Genomic DNA, 7430 nt, shown 5'->3' on the forward strand with positions numbered 1-7430 from the left:
AGTGGTGTGTGTGTGGTGTGTGTGTGTGTGTGTGTGTGGTGTGTGTGTGTGTGTGTGTGTGTGTGTGTGTGTGTGTGTGTGTGTGTGTGTGTGTGTGTGTTGTGTGTGTGGTGTGTGTGTGTGTGTGTGTGTAGTGCGTTACATCTCTTATTTCTCCTAAACGATCGTTTTTGCGACTCATGTCAACTCCTTAATTGATGAATACATGATTGAGAGGAAAGATGGAGCGGCAGGTGAGAGGAGGAGGAAGAGGAGGAAGATGATAATGAGGAGGAGGAGGAAAGATGATGATGAAAGGAGTGAGGAAAAGGAGAGATAAGAAAGCGGAAGAGAGGAAATAGTTGGAGGAAAAGAGGAGGGACGAATACACGGAAGGGAACAAGAATAAAACAACGCTCAAAAATAGAGGTTCATTAGCATACTACTGTATTGTCCCAGCTGCTTCCGCTCCCTCCTCGCTGCCCTTCATTAGTAGCAACACCTTCTCACATGCATGTAGACTACCTGTTACCAATCATTACGGCAGCTGCGCATATATTGGATCTCACTGGCCTCCCTTACTTCTGTTTTGATTACCCCTCTATATCTGGTCTGCTTCCTCCGTTTGTTCCCTGTGTCAGCATTGATGTTGTTTTTTTCCCTCCTTCTATCTAGGACGATCGTTCTTGTTTGTTTCAAGTTCTCTGTTAACTCATTTAATGTTCCTCCTTGTACTCTCTTTGTTCTAGTCTCCAGCGTCTACCCCTCACACGTATACTTCTTCAGCAATGCACTTGATCCCAAGGTCTGTGTTGCTGTAGCAACTTATTGCAATAGGCAGAAAGCTCATTCAAAGCCATATCCAGCCATGTACTGCTGTAGCAGAAGACAACCATCAAGCTACATGTGTTATACCTTTATGCGAAATTACAGTCTTGTAATGATTCAACCAAACCCATAGCACGCAATCCCTGCCACACACCTGCCTCATGCAGACAACGGCGGCAACATTTCGCCCATCCTCTACCCGTCCCCCCGGCCCACACCGGTCTTGAGCCACTCGATGTCCTAGTAAGACGAGTGTAGTCCCATGAATTGTTACCGAGGTATAGGGACAGGGTGACATGATACAGAATGTTAGGGTATTAAGGGACCAGGGGGTGAAGACGAATACAGAATCGTGTAGGCGAGTATAGGGACCAGGGTGAGAGATACAGAAGTTAGGGTATAGGACAGGGTGAGAGATACATGAATGTTAGGTCATAGACAGGGTGAAAGATACAGGAATGTTAGTGAAGTGTGCCTTGAATTCGAAATAAATCAGTGAGTGTCACTAGCAAAGCACCCCCACACCATCACACCTCCTCCTCCATGCTTCACAGTGGGAACTACACATGTGGAGATCATTAGTTCACCTACTCTGCGTCTGACAACGACACGGCGGTTAGAACCAAAAATCMTACATTTGGACTCATCAGACCAAAGGACAGATATCCACCGGTCTATTGTCCATTGCTCCTGTTTCTTGGCCCAAGCAAGTCTATTCTTCTTATTGGTGTCCTTTAGTAGTGGTTTCTTTGCGGAAATTCACACAGTCTCCTCTGAACAATTGATGTTGAGATGTGTCTGTTACTTGAAATCTGTGAAGCAATTTATTTGGGCTGCAATTCTGAGGTTGGTAACTCTAATGAACTTATCCTCTGCAACAAAGGTAACTCTGGGTCTTCCTTTCCTGTGGCGGTCCTCATGAGAGCCAGTTTCATCACAGTGCTTGATGGATTTTGCGACTGCACTTGAAGAAACTTTCAAAGTTCTTGAAATGTTCCATATTGACTGGCCTTCATGTCTTAAAGTAATTATGGACTGTCGTTTCTCTTTGCTTGTCGAGCTGTTCTTGCCATACTATGGACTTGGTCTTTTACCAAATAGTGTTATCTTCTGTATACCACCCCTACCTTGTTACAACACAACTGATTAGCTCAAACGCATCCAGAAGGAAAGATATTCCACAAATTAACTTTTAACAAGGCGCACCTGTTAATTGAAATGCATTCCAGGTGAACCTCATGAAGTTGGATGAGAGAATGCCAAGAGTGTGCAAAGCTGTCATCAATACTTTGAAGAGTCTCAAATATAAAAAACTTTTTMGGTTACTACGTGATTCCATATGTGTTATTTCATAGTTTTGATGTCTTCACTATTATTATACAATGTAGAAAATCGTTWAAAAAAATAGCAAAACCCTGGAATGAGTAGGTGTGTCCAAACATTTGACTGGTACTGTATATATATKAMTTTTGGGGGTACGTTTTTTGTTGTTTTGCATGTTATTTTGGCATTAATACGTGTCACATATRAGTTTGCAAAGATTATACAAAAAATGTATAGTTGAGTTAATAAAGCCGCATACAACCATGGTCTCTTTTTTGTTTTCTTGAGTAAGGCAGTTCCAAAATGTAGATGTTTCAGCCTAGCTCAGTGCTTTCTGTTGTGGTGGGGCAGCCAACAGAAACTCTTATATTTGTATTTTGTATTTATTATGGATTCCCATGCTAATCTTCCTGGGGTCCAGCAAAATTAAGGCAGTTTATACATTTTTTAAAACATTACAATACATTCACAGATTTCACAACACACTCTGTGCACTCAGGCCCCTACTCCACCACTACCACATATTTACAGTACTAAATCCATGTGTATGTATAGTGTGTGTTATCATGTGTGTGTGTGTGTGTGTGTGTGTGCATGCATGTGTCTGTGCCAATGTTTGTGTTGCTTCACAGTCCCCGTTGTTCCATAAGGTGTTTTTTAATCTGTTTTTTAAATCTAATTTTACTGCTGGCATGAGTTACTTGATGTGGAATAGAGTTCCATGTAGTCATGCGTCTATGTTGTACTTAAACTATGGAGCGTAGGGGTTTGTAATGTTCTCTAGTTGCGCCGTGATTGGCTCAGTGTTCTGTCACTCATGGGGACACTACGCCACTGCAAAATCTACAGGTAGAGCTTGAAAATTCAAGCCTCTTGGCTGCTGTCATAGATTTACATTAGAATTGACCATCCAAGAAGGCTCAAGGTCATTGGCCACAGATAAAATGATATCAAATCACCTTATATCTACCGTAGCTTTGATTGGACTGATCATGTCAACATCATACTTTCAAAATCTTAGCTAGCAAGTTATCAGTAATCATCATGAATCAAGTCGACAATCTACCGGCAAGTTCTTTTCAATCCTTGTCATATGAAGAGAAAGTATAGGTAAAATGTATRGGTGCTCTTTGGTTGGCCATTGGACATAAACATTACACAACAAGTTGGAAATCGCAAATTCAACAKTGAGTGGTTTGGAAGGAATCAGTGGCTAACTGCAAGCTTTGCAAAGCCATCCCTAGCCTGCTATTCAGTGGAGAGCGTGTGGTCCTAGTCTGGGTTTAAGAGTCTCTTTTCCAAGCTTAAAATTATTATTATTGTCTCCCAACACACCATGGGCCAGAAAAGATTGAATACATTGGCCATGCTGTCAATCCAGCATGACTTCTGCCACGTTCTAAACAACTGGAAACTCAGAACTGAGAAATCTCATACTTCAGTGAGTTCAAGACAACTGGGAACTCTGAAAAGAAACGAGCTCAGACTGGGAAAAAAAGTTTTGAACGGTCATCTAACTCCAGCTCCCGAGTGGCGCAGCGGTCTAAGGTGCTGCATCTCAGTGCTAGAGGTGTCATTACAGACCCTGGTTTGATTCCAGGCTGTATCACAACTGGACGTGATTGGGAGTCCCATAGGGTGGCGCACAATTGGCCCAGCGTCGTCCGGTTTAGGGTTTGGCCGGTGTAGGCCGTCATTGTAAATAATAATTTGTTCTTAACTGACTTGCCTAGTTAAATAAAGGTTAAATATTTTTTTTATAAATAAACAACTCGCAATTCAAAGTCTGAAACACAGGCCACTTTCTAGAGCTCCGACCTGAAAATCATGTCATGATTCAACCTTTTTTTTCTGAGTTCCCAGTTGTCTTGAAAGCACCATCAATCCAGAGAATGCCAGACTTTGATGACAAAGTTGAATGACAAAATTTGCCCACAAGAAGGACCGCCGAGCTACCTTCCTGTTCAAGTAAGCACAGAACAACAAGGTGAGTTCAAAAATGTCTTGTATGCTGCTGAATAAATTATCCTATATGCCAGGGAGATATGTATACTGTAGCTAAGAAATTAATACTACATGTAAGTGTATGTTATGTAGTAAGCTGTTAGTAGCCCAATTTCCCTAATAATTTGGTCCCTTTCCCCCTCATCACTTAGCCTACTGTTCTGACATGTAGCCTATAGCCTGTTTTAGAGAAATGTAATCATCAAATATTGTAAGAGCTTTCATTGTCTGCCTATATGCCCCCTGTATTRACCCTATGGCTCTGACTTGGTGTACAGGAGAATACTGGTAAAAACGACCCATGTTCTGAAATGTCGCTGTACATTTGAAAAGTGCAGAACAAATAGATATATTGACTACTTCCGTTCTAACTCACTCATTGTCTTAATAGAAATGACGGATCTCCTCTTATCCGCTCGTCGTTCACTTATGCCATCTCATTTGTCACTAAAAACCACATTTGTGTAAGCAAATTTTTTCTTAAAGGCAGTAAATGAGGGTGAATGAACTGTTTCCCTGCCAGAGAAGGCTCCACTGATAGCCAGATGTAGCGGTCGTAAGGATTCACRCCATGGTGCTGAAAAGAAAGCTCTGCTGTTGGGACAGCTTTATGTKGGCCCTAACAGTTTGTGGGCACCGTTTGTCACCGTTAGTGCAATTAACGTGTTGGGTTGTGTAGTGGCTTTCCTGACATGCATCTAAAATTAGGGAGTTTGCCCCACCAAGATTTAGATGCTAAAATCGTCACTGCTGTTATTCATGAGCTGATCTGCTATCTGTTTAATCATAGCTAAATATTGCCAAATATATGAGCTTTTCTGTCATTTGTTGATGGAGGTTATTTAGCAAGCTTAGCAACTTTGATCAGTTGACTTTTGTTTGAATGCCGTTACAAAGTTTGTCTGATTCGACAATGCTATAATCGGGCTGTGCTCTGTGCGTCCTGAGCGACCTCTGTGTTGAGATAGTCTATACTTATGAATTAATTGAGGAACAGGATAACCAGTGTTGGGGAGTAGTGAACTTACATGTAGCTCAACTAGTGATTTAACTACATTTTGAGACAGCTTGGTGGTAGTCGAACGTCCATGTCCGTGTCCCGTTTCTTGTAAGCGGTAGCTCTAGCCCAGCACAGATATTGCCTGTAATCCATGGTTTTTGGTTTCGATACGTTCTTATAGTCACAGTGGGGATGACCTCATCTATGCACTCATTGATGAAGCCCGTGACTGATGTGGTTAACTCCTCAATGCTATCGGATGAATCCTGGAACATTTCCCATGCTTCATTGGACCACTTCCGTATTGAGTGCGCCACTGGTACTTCCTGTTTGAGCTTTTTTTTGTAAACAGGAAGCAGGAGAAGAGAGTCATTGTCAGATTTGCCGAAGGGAGGATGAGGGAGGGCTTATATGCATTTKTGTGGGTAGAATAAAAGTGGTCTAATGTTTTAGCAACCCTAGTGTGGCAGGAGACATGTTAGTAAAAGTGAGATATAACAATTTAAGTATCCCCGCATTAAAACCTCTTAGGGCTAGGCCACTTTTTTGTCCACTTCCTGTCTGAATGACGTGCCCAAAGTAAACTGCCTGTAGCCCAGGCCCTGAACCCAGGATATGCATATAARTGGTACCATTGGAATGAAAACACTTTGAAMTTTGTAGAAATGTTAAAATAATGTAGGAGAATATAACACAATAGATATGGTAGGAGAAAATCCAAAGAAAAACCAACCAGATTTTTTTTTTTGAGAGACCATCCTCTTAGATATGCAAGAGAAAAGTCATATTGAGAAATATCTTCCTGCTTCCACAGGGTGTCAGCAGTCTATGTTCAAGGTTTCAGGCTTGTAACTTCAACAATGAAGATTCAGAAAATTCAGTTTTAGCAGAAGGACACAGTCTTGGAAATTCGTGTTTGCATGCACCCTGAAGAAATTACGCACCGGATAAAATCGGTTTCCTATTGAACATACTTCTTTCTGTAAGAAATATTATCTGAGGAGTAAATATAAACGTATTTTGACTTGTTAAAACAAATTTTACGGGTAGATTTTCGGATTCATTTCTCTGCATGTTGAACGAGTGGATTGCTCAAATCGATGGCGCCAACTAAACTGACTTTTTGGCATATAAAGAAGGATTTTATCTTAAAAAACGACACTACATGTTATAGCTGGGACCCTTTCGATGACAAATCAGAGGAAGATTTTCAAAAAGTAAGTGATTATTTAATCGCTATTTGTGAATTTATGAAACCTGTGCCGGTGGAAAAATTGTTTGATGTGGGGTACTGTCCTCAAACAATCGCATGGCATGCTTTCGCTGTAAAGCCTATTGTAAATCGGACAGTGCAGTTAGATTAACAAGAATTTWAYGTTTTAACCAATATAAGACACTTGTATGTACCTAAATGTTTAATATCCATAATTTGTATGATTATTTATTTGAATTGCGCACCCTCCAGTTTCACCGGAAGGTGTCCCGCTAGCGTGACGCCTAGCCTTACCACTACTCCACATGGTGGAATCAACCCCGTTAAACAAAACATGATCAAATCAGCACTAACAGATGTTTTGTGGATACTAAAACACATACACACACACAGGCATGCACACACTCACTCACATGCACGGACCTGCACTCAGGCATACACACAAGCACYCACACACATTTAACAGCCACAAAACCATGGCACATAATCTCACCCTACACTCATCTAATGAAAAAACAATCCACACTACAGCACCCTACCCAAATCCCAGACTTTGTTGATTTAAGAGTGCAATTTTTCTCTCTCTGCTTTCGCTCTCTCTCTATCTTCCTCTCTCTCCTCTCCCCTCTAAACCATGTCCAAAGACATTTGGCATCGACTACCTCTGTTATCTGAAATGTGGGCCTTCTCTCCCTCTCTTTTCTCTCCCCAAGGCCTGTCTTTCATCCCCTATTTCCCCCCGTTCCTCAGTCCTGCTCTTCCTAACCTGAACCCCCTTCCTTATCTACTGGATGTGCCATTTGGCTCTTGGTTACACAATCAGAAATATTCAGGAATAAGTTCCCATCTTTTTCCCTCTTTACCCATTTAGATTGCCCATACCAACCACATCCCCTCACTCTTCCCCCTCAACCTGCCCTCCTTCCCATATATGGACTGTAAAGTAGATTACAGAGAAAAATTTCATAAAGTCCATGGAGAAGAAACTAGCATCCATATTGCATAGGTGACTCTGCTATCTCTCTCAATTCAATTCCAAGGTCGTTGACTCTCTCACTCTTTCTCTCTGGGATCTCCTGCACC

The sequence above is a fragment of the Salvelinus sp. IW2-2015 genome, unplaced genomic scaffold (assembly GCF_002910315.2).
Source record: "Salvelinus sp. IW2-2015 unplaced genomic scaffold, ASM291031v2 Un_scaffold1474, whole genome shotgun sequence".
Taxonomy (NCBI): Eukaryota; Metazoa; Chordata; class Actinopteri; order Salmoniformes; family Salmonidae; genus Salvelinus; species Salvelinus sp. IW2-2015.